Source organism: Mus pahari, chromosome 13, assembly GCF_900095145.1.
Source record: "Mus pahari chromosome 13, PAHARI_EIJ_v1.1, whole genome shotgun sequence".
In the NCBI taxonomy this organism is placed as follows: Eukaryota; Metazoa; Chordata; class Mammalia; order Rodentia; family Muridae; genus Mus; species Mus pahari.
The window spans coordinates 55,818,678-55,831,267 of NC_034602.1; the positions used below are offsets into that span (position 1 = coordinate 55,818,678).

General features: G+C 49.5%; 1 protein-coding gene across 1 annotated transcript in view; it reads left to right on the forward strand.

The window, feature by feature from the left end:
* Positions 1 to 484: 484 nt before the first annotated feature.
* The window catches only part of Klf3 (Kruppel like factor 3), a 25,893-nt gene continuing 13,787 nt past the window's right edge, over positions 485 to 12,590 (forward strand). The window contains exon 1 of the mRNA XM_021210314.2: positions 485 to 566. The gene's annotated coding sequence lies outside the window, so the exon portion shown is untranslated. The remainder of the gene's footprint in view (positions 567 to 12,590) is intronic.

Genomic DNA, 12,590 nt, shown 5'->3' on the forward strand with positions numbered 1-12,590 from the left:
CGAGCCGGCGGGGCGGCGCCCGGCTCCGGGGAATAATGAGTGTCTGTCAGGCTGGCCCCGGGTGACTGGGCGGGGCTCGGGCGGGGGCGGCGCGGGAGGCGGGGGCGGGGAAGGGCAGGGCGGGGTGCGTGTTTGCCAGTGACTCGCCGACCCCTCCGGCGGCTGCCTCCACCCAAGTGGGTGGGGACCCCTCCCAGCCCGGGCGGCTGTGGCGGCTCCCGCTGCCCCTCCCTGACCCTCCCACCCCGGCTCCCAGCCTCTACTTACCCCGCCAGCCCCGGGGAGGCTCGCAGAGCGAGCGGCGCCGGCGTCATGTGACTGCCCAGAGTTGGTGCCAAGGAGCCAGAGGGGAGCCGGGAGCCGAGCCGCGCGGAGCCGCGGCCGGAGCGCAGTGCGAGCGCCACCCGAGCTGACCCCACCCGCGCGTCCGTACGGTCGCGGTCGCGGTCCCTGTCCCGGACGCCGTCCGGCCCGAAGCGCTTGACCTGCCGGCCCGCGGGGTTCCGGGCGCCGGGGAGCCGGGCCTGGGTTTCTTGGCCGCTGCGCTCGGCACCGCGCTTGGCAGAGTAAGTCCCCGCGCCCTCACCTTGCTGTCCTGCGCCCCGCTTTGCGCCGCATCTGCTTGCTTCTCTCTCTTTCTCTCCCTTTTTTTTTCCCCCCCTCGGAGAAAGCAGGGCGCGGAGAACGGGTTCGGGGTGCAGCGAGGGCTCCTTCGGGCTTGGGAAAGTGCATCGGAGCTGGGGTGGAGGAGCGAGGGGGAGGGGATGGCGGGCGGGATCGTGGGATAGGGGAACTCGGTGGAGCGGGAGCCCGCGGGCGGGGCTCACCTGTGTGGTCCCGGGTCCCCCGCGCTCGGTTCCCATCGGAGCCCCCGGCGCACCCCGCGAGCGGCGGCGTTGGAACGAGCCAGGTAGCGGCGAGGCCGCGCGCCTGCTCCTCCCCCTCCCGCCCGGACTCGGGGCTCCCGCCCCCCGCCCGCGCCCCCAGCTGCCGCCTAGCAAACTTGGAGCCCAGCCTCCAGCGCCCCTGGCGAGAAACTTGGGGGCGATTAGGAGTGAAGAAGCATCCCCTTTTCCGTACCCGGAGCGCGCTAACTGCTGGGTCATTTGGCTTGTGGGGGAAGGCAGGGGGGAGAAAAAGAACCACCGAGGTTTGGAGAGTCTGCCTTTGGGGACATGGAGAGAACCTGCCGCAGTGCCTGAAGCAAAGGATTGCAGCGTGGCTAGCAGTCCAGAGCGCCTTCGGTGTTAGGGAACCGGAGCCCTGTAGGGACCACGGGACTGTGGTGTGGACCAGAACCTTTGGATAGCTTGGAGGTGGCAAATAAGAGTTGGAACTGTCATATCTATGTCTTTGGCGGATAACAGAAACACTTCTGTAAATTTTTACTGCAGTACTTAAAATAGTAGTATTTTACAATAATACTAGTTGAATATGAATGAGCTTTTGAATAATTCAGGTTAAATGGACACTGGATAATGCTCACCTTGTATTCTTCAAAATAAACACTTTACACGGAGTCATTGAGATTTGATTCTAAGAACTTATATTTTTTTCCTCTAATATTGTTGAAGATACTTTATTCTAAGAGTGGTGTATGGGGGGGGAGTATGAATTGGTATTCTGAACTCATTTAGATTTGGTATCTTGTCACTAAGCAAAATTGAGTGAACATGGGCCGGTTATGATAAGTGAATTTTATGCATAAATTTGAGGAACACTTTATATAAGAAATTCTGCTTGTATGATAACTTGCCTCATCCCAGGAATGTAACAAACATCTTCATAATTTGATAAGTTAGCGCTTATGAAGAAAGAGCTCCCTGAGTTATTCCATGGCTTAAACGTGCGTGTTTACCTTAGGCTGTTTTAGAGAAACCTGAAAGAAGATGTTTGATTAATTTAAACTTCCTAGAGAAAATCAGTTTTCTCATCAGTGAGGTTTGCTGCAGACGCTGCTGGCCAAGTCCTGTGGAGGTGCTCTGTAGAGACCTTTTGGCTGAAATTAAGGAGAGTATCAAAGTGGAGGAGTGATAGTAGCTGCTTGCGTTGCAAACCCTTCTGCAATCCAAAACTCCATAGTTGTGGAGAGAGCTATTGTCTCTCCGCTGCAAAGTTTCTATATTAAAATGCAATCTTGTTGCTATGGGTACAGCGATGCCTTTTCCCCCTCCCCCCTTTTTTTTCTTTTTAACCTGTAGTTATGTCTATAGACCAATCCTTAAGTCCCTCATAATGGAAACCTGAGTTGAGTTAAATCATCTTGGCTAACAAAGTGGAAAGAAAAACTACTGTGGATGGGACTTTAAATGGACCCTGCTGCCTTTGAATACCTCAGGGGAAGGAGTCATTGATAGATTATCTGGTAAAACTGGTGCTGGAGTTTACGAACTGCATATCAGTTTTGAAGTAAAAATCACATTCCCAAAAGAGTGACTTTCAGTAGCTTTATGTGGAGAACCAGTGAGTCGATATGTCCTTGACTACATTTGAAAAAAAAAAAAAAAACCGAGATTTTCAAGTGGCTGAAGAGGCCAAGTCTGTCTGTCTAGCTGTGACCAAAGGAAGCTTGAACTAGGTCCAGCTTTGGTTCTGTGGGATAACCCAGTTGTAACCTGGATTCTTACACCAGTGCCTTCTCTGGATCTTCCTCAATATGCACGATGGCTAGATCTGATCATTTTCCCATCGTAGAATTTAGTCAGGGCTGCTAGCCCTTGGGACCTGGCCGAAAGGGACAAAAGAAATCAGGAAGGAAGGAGGCTGGCACTAGGTAACTCGGAAGGTCTCTGCAGCTTGGAGATGATAAAATCATGTGTTCTTGGGATGTTTACTGTATGCCACAGCTCCTATTTGTAAATAGGGCAGGTCCCCTTGTATAAAGCTGGTGTTATTATTCACACCCATAGAACAAACACCTCCACCCTCCTGTTGTTGTCTTAAAAAACTCCAGCTGCTCATGAATATAGGGTCAGGGAGGGCTGGCTAAATGTTTCTCTGTGCTCTCTCTCCAGTACTGCCGGCCGGGCTGTTTCCTGTTCTTTGTTTCAAGGCTGGGGTTTGCGTCATACATTCCAAGTGGCATATGTGTGCTCTTTCCTGTTTCAGGCTGTTTTCTGGTCGATCAGTAGCCTAAACCAGGCCATGGTCCCTGCCCCTAAACTTTGTATCCCCACCCAGGGAGCTATCATGTCTCTACACTGTGATTGCTTAAGATGCCTGTGTTATGTCATAATGAGAAGTCAGTTAACCTTTTAACACATACACCCTTTGCCCCACTGTTTATAGGCACAAATCAATACTTTTTACCTTTTGAAAGTTATCCCGCTGATGTGATGTTAGGGAATTTTGTGGGCATATCCACAAATCTAAAGGAAGGTGTTTCTGCTGTTTTCCCATGAAGACGATACAGCCATTGTTGGGAGATAGGCACAGTGCCCCAAGCTGTCAAGTTTAGATCAGGATTAACACCTTAGAGTTAAAGATCTGGCATTATGCTAAAGCTCTGGCCCACCCTTGCTCATTTCCACTCTGGGCTACCCAAGGTAGACCCAGGGGATGGAAAATTTAAATAGCTTAGCCACCTGGGCTTGAGTTGCAGAGTCTTGCTTGTTTTGAAGGAGAAATCTCTAGAAAAAAAAAAAATTATTCAAGCAAAGCATGACATGTATCAAGAAAAAAAAAAAATCCAGGGTTATTTCTTTTAGGGGTAAAGATTAAACCAGCAGAATATTTTTTTTAAGGGCAAAGACTACTATATCCTAGAGGTGAATTCTAGCCCATTTTAAGAATAAAAATCTTAAAGACAAGGAGAGGTGAGTGCTGATTGGTTTTCTTGAATGATGGTTAGGGAAATTGTAATCTTCTGTTTTGAAAACAGAGGGATGCGTATCTTCCTCATAATGATCAGTTTTTCAGTCTTTAGCTTGTGGCCTCGACAGTCTGGATAAACTGTTTAGTATGTTTCTCTCTCTCTCTCTCTCTCTCTCTCTCTCCCTGCTCTTGAGAAACTTTTTCTTTAAAAGAAAGAGTTGGGGTGGGGACTTTTATGTGTCTTTTTTCAAACTTACTCAGGGATTTTCTTTACGACCTAAAGGAATGGTCTTCAGAGTGTGAGCTGGACTTACTCAAGAGATGACTGAACACGAACCAGCCCTGAGCCACCAGTCTTGAGAATAGCTTTAAATATCTCGTCCTGCTAAGAGTTACAAAAGGAAGATAGAACATGATTCGAGGTGAAATAAATATTCCAACTGCCTCTTCTGTGAAAGTTACTAGGGTCAAAGAGTAGACTGGTGATAGTTTCCTTGAAAAATTATAAGAGTCTTAGAAGTCCCCAGTAGCGGTTTAATTTGGTTTCTGGTTTTTTCTTTTTCTTTTTTTCTTTCTCCCTTAGAACAAAGGAACTTGAAATATTATTAAGCTGCACTGAGAACCAGAGACCTTTAAGTCGAAGTTCATAAATGATTTAAATTGAAATACAGTTGTAACAACCAACTAGATCGAGTAGGCAGTCTTGGTGAGGCTCCCGATCTGACCCTTCTGCTTGGGTGGGGACAGGGAGGTGGCTAATAGGTTTGATTAGAGTCTAGTCTGCTCTATCAGGAGTGTTGCAAGCTTTTAAATGCTGTATTAAATTGTTAGGGAAGTTGTATTTGGTAGTTGCCATATCCACAAGGCCTGGGAACAATAGTTTCATCTCTTCATATAACTCAGCATGCCTAATTTAACTTCGTTGTCTCTGGGTTCTCACCTATTTCCAAATGCTGGTTTTACACCCACTTGCGCATACACACACACACACACACACACACATACACACCACAAATTGGGCTTGTTTCTGAAGCGGCTAGTTAGCATTGATCCTATCTATTATGGGAGAGAAGTCCCTAGAATCTTAGAGCAATTACCACCTGGCTTTCTGAGAGGTATTTCTCATCAGTGCCTCCTCAGAGCGAGCAGGACGGTCTACAGTGTTCCCATTTCAGGCTCCGGCTGTCCAGAGCCTGCTTCTCATCTTAGACAGTCATGCCAGAGCTCGGAGACAGGAAACCAGACACAGTCTGCCCTGATAAGGGAGAGTATTGTCTAAAGGAGGTAGCCCTGCTCCCCCACCCCACCCCAGACACTCCTTCCTTGAAAGTTAGTAGGGAAACACGGCACTGTAGATACTTTGTGAATCAGGACTAGAGGTGTTTTCTTCTAAAGCAAAAAGAGAAAAAGTGTATGTGCTTCTCAACTGGGTGCGCAACGAATGACCGACCGTCTTGAGTGCACTAATTAATGAAACTGCCCTGTGCCTTGTTCTGTGTGTTTTCAGTAAAGTTCTTTGGAAAAACTGGTTCCTTGAGGTTTTTGAAACTCTTTTCCATTGGGTTGGCAGACTGAATACCATTTCCCCAGCTAATTGTTAAGGGGTTGGGGGGGGGGGCATCGCGAAGATGGAGCAACCACTGACAAGCGGCAGGTTCCTGGCCATCTGCGCCTGCGCACTCAGTTCAACACCCACCCACCCACCCCCGCCCGGGTCTAGCTTTCACCCTCAGGAGAAAATTCTCGAGCTCAGCCTGGGACGAACGCTAGTTGCTGGCCTTTGAAGGTTTAGGGATCATGCTGGAGATGGCTTGGAGCTGGAGTCAAGCGTCATCATGGAGTTTAGCCCGATCCGGACAGGATGGAGGGAATGGAGATGGTTGAAGTCAGCCTCTACCCTGGAGAGCAGCCTGGGTTTGTCTCCGTGGCCTCTGCCATTCTTTCCAAGAACTGCTTACTGTTGGAGTCTAATCTCTGCCATCCACTCCTTACCTGTGCTTGTACTTTATACCCCGGGACCTTCGAGGCTCTGCACTCCTGAATACTTGGATTAGTGAGATCAATTTCCTGCTCCGCTTCTCCAAACATGGTCTCCCCGTACTCCTTCAAGGGTTCACATGTTGTGTTTTAGACATGCTGGCTTCACTGGCCTCAGACCCGTGCTCATCCCGGGTTCTTGCCCTTCATGTTTATCCTAACATGAGAAGAGTAGTTTGACATCCATACGTTTGCTCATCTCTCAGGTATTTATTGAGCACCTAGTCATTAGTGGTAATCTCACATTGGGTGCAGTCATTCTGAGTTATGCCACAGGATGGAGATGAGCTGAAGTGAGCGATCTAACCTGGAAAGGCATTTTGAAATCCTAATTGCTCTTGGAACCTCCCCGTGGCGCTGCTTACTGCTCACCCTGGACCAGTGTGCACACCACACCCTCTGGGTTGGGGAATGACCCCAGGGCGAGGTGATTCCACCCGAGAATGGCTCCCTCCACCCAGGGTGTGCAGCACAGAAAAGCTCTGGTCTGCCAGCAGGCACACTGGATCTTGGCTACAGCTCCACGTGTGGACCAGTCCCTCCATTTCCTCGTTTCTAAAATGGGGATGAAGACCTGACACCCCCCCCCCCGCCTTTGTACAGTTAAACTGCGAGGATTTCCGTATTTACTTGGGTAAAAGCTGCCAATTTTTCTCAGCGGTTTTATGGACCAATTGCAGGTGCATTGGCTACCAAGAATAATAACCTAATTGGGAGCTTTCAGAATGTAGCTTTTGATCTTGTGTCCAGATAGGCTTGGAAAGAAGGGGCAGGTTAAAAATCATCCCTGTTTGGCTACTCTAAGTTTATCACCGAGCTCCATTTTCCCACAAGCACCAGTCTTTTCAAAGAAGACCCTCTTAGAGTGTCATCCCCTCTCTGAGTTGAGTGGTGTGCCAAGTCCTCAGCCTGGAAGCCAGACGGCGAACTTGGGTTCGAATCCTGGCTCTCCAGCTGTGTGAACTTGGCAGGTTGTTAGGCCCCGCCCTCCGGGTGTTTTCGTGGTGAAATGACAAGGCAGTTCCCACTCAAGGCACGAAATAACACAGATGACTAGAGAACAGGACATTCATCACGAAGATGGTGGTGACCGGCCGCCCGGACAGACTCATCCCATGGCCCTTGCTTGCATTGATCAACAAAAGTCTGATCTCTGTTGGTTTTAAGGCAGGGTCTCTCCAGGTAGCCCAGGGTCCTGTGTTGGAGTTGTAGCAGTCCTGCTTATCCCTCCTAGGGACAGGGAATAGCACGTGCCCCACCACCACCACCAGGCAGTACCAACGTTAGAAAACAAGAAAAAGCTATCAACCATGTCTGGCTCCTGTCCCCTACCTTCTTACCATTCTCTTGTAGGGTTTCAAAGCCCTTGCTACTAGGCTTATTTAAAAGACCTCCATGAGTGGGTAAGGGGAAAAAGTTGTTTGAGGATGATGGTGGGGAGGCCAGGCTAAGGGTAGGGGCAGTAGCTTTTTAAAGGAAGTTTTGATCACAAATTTCCTGTAGGGCTGGGCCCTCCCTCTCCCTTGGAACCTGTTGAGGAACATTTCAAGTGTTCAGGAGGAGATGGCTGCGGAAGTTCTTCTCTAGGCTTGGTCACTTGTAATTAATTATTATTATTGGTGGGGAGGGGTTGCTTGTCTTGTTACTTCCCCTGGGCCTAGCACAGAAACAACTTTGTTTTCAGAATCCCTTCTGAGTTAGAGAGCCTTCTTTAAGGTGTCAGGGAAGGGACCTGCCTGGACCCTATTGGTAGGGGTAGAAGACACACCCTTCTAGCTTGTCGAGGTAAGAGGCCAACCTGGATGTACTGGGGAGCAGTCTGCTGGCCACCGTAGGGTGGGGAGAGCCTTGAGCAGGTCTTTGAAGAATTAGGAGGATTTAGATAAGCCGGAAGGGGAGGGGGCATACCACTCTGTTGCCCAGCATCGGGGCCAAAAAACGAACAAAAGCTTGGCGCTGGGGAGGGGGAGTTAGGGCCGCTTGGCGAGCCTGTGCCGTTTAGGAAGCTGGTGACCGGCACAAGCTGCTAACCTCACCCTGGCAGCCCCAGGCTCCCTCGGAGGAGGGACCAGATGAGGAAGGGACTGCTGGCAAGGGGGTTGGCCTGCGTGACTTCTTCCCCACTCCCCTCCTACCCACCCCCGCGCCCTCCCATCCCCCCACCCCCACTCGGGCGGGAGACCTGAGGATCTGGTCCCAGTGGCTGTGGTGGAAATGGAGAGAAAAGGGGTGGGGCGGACTTCCCAGATGACCTTAGGTTTCCATGGTGAAAGACGAGAAAATAAGGCAAATGGGAGTTAAGGAGGGGCAACCTCTTAGAACAGGGACTGGAGGGAGGAGGAGGAGGCTTGGGCTGGACTGGAGCCCCGTTGCCCAGCAGAGGATGCAAGTGCTTTCTGGTTTGTGTTTACTCTGAAAGGGGAGAGCACCTTCCCCCTGCACAGTATGGAAGGTGCAGCCCTCTGAGGTGAAGTGTAGAGAGACTCCAGGCACTGGGACCGACACCACCCTGACAGTTCTTTCTGGTTATTTTTAAGGTTCCAGCAGCCATCCTTGGTTCAGGGTGGAATTTCCAGGAACTGGCTGCAGCCTGGAGCCAGTCGGGTCCCTCCCAGCCTTCCCACTCCCTGCAGGGTGGGGCCCCATGGGTGGAGGCCCAGCAGGGTGGAGTGAGGTGGGTCTCCAGTGATAGGGAGGGCACCTAGTGAGCCCGGCAGATGAGAGGCCCCATGGCCTCACGCAGCCTTTCTGGATTTGATTATATAAGGCCTCACCGAGGAGAACCGGGAGGGCTTAGGCGAGGCCTTTGGAGCTGTGTACACAGCAGGATTAAGACATTGTGGGTATTTTTCAATTTATCTTGGGTGGCTTGCCCTTAAAACTGAAACACAGAATTGTCAGTGAGCATAAAGGAGGAAAAACAAATGTGTAACCCAAGTACCAACCAGGTGCCCTTGAACGTCAGAGCTGGCCTGGAGAGCAATATACGGTTGGGTCTCCGCAGCCCTACCGGCTCTCTCAGGGGGGTGGGAGGGGGCGGGGGTGGGGGAGGGGTGGAAAACCGGAGGGATCCTGCCCCGTCGCTGCCTCTCCACCTGTCCTTATTTACATGTAAAATCAATTGCTTCACTTGGTCTTTCCGAAGTACAGGGTGTGGGCAGAATCTTATCTGAAGCTATGTCCTGTTTGGACAAGTTGGACTCGCCCTGGCAGCTCTCCATGGGGTGGAGCCGATGGGTGGAGGCAGAAAAGTAAAATTGGGTGACTTGTTCACAGAGAGGGGAGGGCGGATCGCCGGTTCCCTGGGTCATTGCATCCCATCTGAAGCCAAGTAATGAACTTCTCTCTTTTACAAAACACATAAATGCAGAAATAATTGGTGAGAGGCAAAGATTCGGAAACATCCAGTGGAATTCTGTTCAGGTCAACAGTGGAAGAGTGAGGTGGGTGAATCCTTGGGTGGTGTGAAAACTGGGCACCCTTCCAAGGTAGGTGCCAGCCCCGCTAAGGCTAAGCAAGCCTGGCTTAGGGTGCTTTTCTGCGTTTCTGGTCAGGTCATTGCATGGTACTTCCTGTAGTACCGGTCACTGGGAGTGCTCAGAAAGTTTGCTAAGGAAATGTAAAGAAAGGGTTCTCGAGAAAGGAAGTTCAGCTCCAGGGCCGGCGCTTGCCCTCCTGGCCAAGATCCACAGCGAGCTCAGATCTTTACCCTGTCAGTTCCTTTGGAGAGTGAGGGTGGGGACCAGTAACAAACTTACTTCCTCTTTTGAAAATTCACTTGGGAGCGTGAAGATGGTACGCGCTGATTGTTGCTGGTTGGGTTGTCTAGTAGTCTGTTCTCTGGACACCTGGCTGAGGTCCCCTTTGAAGGAAGCAGGTAATTGGGGCAAGCCTTAGGGTCAGGCCTGAAGAGAGAAGAGAGTAGAATGTCAGGCAAGTCTTGCTTTGTCCTCAGCAAGCAGAACTCTTGGCGCTAGTCAGCCTCCACCCCCATTCATTGCCTCCCTTGTGAAGTAGTTGTGCCATGAGCCTCACAGACTGTAGGAGCTGTATCATTTCTAGAAGTCACCTAAATGATTCTCCAGGCTTCTAATATATACTTCTACAGTTACATGCTGACAGAAACCCGACCCTTGGTTTGATAATCTGCAGTCAAAAGTAGAAGAGGGGAGGGCTCCTGAAGGGACGGCACTTTTAAATGAAAATTCCGTTTTACCAGCCCTTCCCCACAAAATAACCCAGCTGTCCCAGTTATGGGAAATTATTTGGGGGAAAACTGGCTTTCCTATATTGGTTTTTTAAGCACCTCAGTAACTTCAGAAACAAAAATAAGTTTTGCCCCCGTGCCGGTTTTTTCCCTGCCTAATTCAGATTGAGAGTGTTTAGCTGAACAGAACTAAGATGTAAAGAAAGAACCACATTCGAGGCTTTCTCATTTCTGCAATGCCTACATAAAGTGGTTAATAAGATTCCTCAGCTTGGTTAAAACCCACAAGGTTTTAAAGACCCTGAGGCTGGCTGGTACAATGCCAATCTTCTGCCAGCGTCTTAAGGCTCCAAAGCCTGTTTTCGTGCGCCACCTACTGGTTCTCATTAGAATTGCTGCTAGATTGGTAAGTAAAAGAATTTCTGCAAGCGTCGGTGATTTCAGAATCCCTTTCTTAAAATAAAGGAGGTGTGGTAGTATGCACCTGTCAATCTAGCACTCGGAAGGCAGGTGGAGCTCTAGGTCAGCAGAGGCTATATAGTGAGACTGTTTCAAAAGAAGAAAAACGAGCTTTAAAAAAGGATAATAACAGCAGTGCGCTGTCCCTGGATAACAACGACTGCCAACCAAGTTTAAAGGTCCCGACTCTTATAGGTCTTAGCTTACATGTTAGTTACGTGGAGGGCACTGTGGTAGTTCTGTACTCATTCTTTCCTGATTTAAATATTAACTTTAATTCAAGTATGAGGGATTGAACCCAGGCAGCGCCTTGTGGTGCTAAGCCAGCTATTCTGCCAAGAGTTGTACCCCCTCTTCCCTGGTTCTTCACCAGAACCCAGAAAGCCCAAAGCAATGACCAGGACAATTGGTACAGAGGAACTGCTGCTATTGTTTTGAACAGGCAGTCTGATGTGTGTTGGTGTGCTCCATTTTCTTCCCATCCTTTCTATGTCTTTCCCTATTGTTATGTTTAAATTTTTAACTGTAGACTTAATGAACTTAGATATCATCACACAAGTACGCGAAGCCGCTGCTCACAACAGAGTTGGCCTGGAACTTGAAGCATCCTTTTGCACCGGCATCAGCTTTATCCAGAGTGCTGAGGTCTAAGCGTACACCACCTCGCCTGGCCTCCCCTGCAAGTTCTTACTAACAGTTGGGGGGCTCCGGGCATCATTTATCTTGCTTTACATATTGCCCTGGGGTTTGAAACCAATAAATGTAGTCAGGTGTGAGTGGAGTACGTACCACAAATCCAAAAACTGCACATTTGTGCAGATGAGTAAAGGGAAGAAAATCCCGTAACTTAGAGAAAGGAGTGTGGTCGGTCTGCATCCTTCCTGTGAGAAGCGTGGCCTCCTCGGGGCTGGGTTAGGCTGTCATTGGAGGCCTCAAAGCCTCTGTCTGGTCTCCTTCCTTCCACACCTGGGGATGTGAGAGGCAAGATAAGCATCTTGTGGGATAGATCCCGAGAGAGAACTCCATTTAAAAGACTGAGTTGTTAGGAAGCTGCTAAACTGTCTGACCTTATCAGTGGGAGCAGAACACCTGTCTGCTAGCTGTATGGTCTCTAAAGACACCAGGAGATACACCTTTCTTCTCTAAGGGTGGGGCACGGACAGGTCTTAGAGCCCTCCCTGTGTGTGTAGTTGCTCAATTGGGACCAGTTCTTAGATGCCAAAACACAACAGGTTTTCTTTCTTCCTAATAAGATGACCCAGATTTGTTTTTTTTTGTTTTTGTTTGTTTGTTTGCTGCCGTTTTTTCTTTTGCTAGAATACCTAAGAGGGTCATGGCACCATGGAGTTGAGCGGCCTGGTGTCGCATTGTATTATACATCTTAGAGTATAGGGCAATTAGTTTTGAAGTCAGGGCCTTGTGTTGGTGGGTAGAATTTACGTGTTGCCATGAAAATTAAAGAGGCTCCAATGACATGCTGAAGGACAAGAGCCACCTGGTACCACATTCAGGCTTATTATGTATGCGAATGTCTTAGTGTAACTGCTAGAACACAGGTATGTATAGTCGACTTGAGCACCACATTCTCCATACTGAGGTAGAAGATGCAAAGACTCTAGAACCTGGGACTTCTTTTTAAAGATTTTATTTTCACTTGATGTGTCCACGTGCAGGTGAATGCCAGTGCCCATGGAGGCCGGGAGAGGGTCCCGGTGGAGCCCATGGGTCCCCTAGGAATGAGGTTACAGGTGATAGTGAGCCACTCTTATGTAAGAGCAGTTATGTATAATTAACCACTGAGCCATCTCTGCAGCCTCTACAGGGCTTGTGGTTTTCTGAAACAGGGTCTTGCTGTGTAGCCCAGGCTAGCCTCACACTTGTGGGAGTCCCACTTTCTCAGGAGAAACTTGTTCATTTAGCCACTGGAAACAGAGGGACCTGTAAAGACCTTGCCTTGAGTCAAGGCGCTAAGCACATATACCCAGTTGGGATACGAAGGCTCTGCAGTTGCCTGAAGTCTGTGTAGCAGCTGGCCAGTGGCTCTGTGCAGCAGAATTGCAGTTACAGAGCAGAG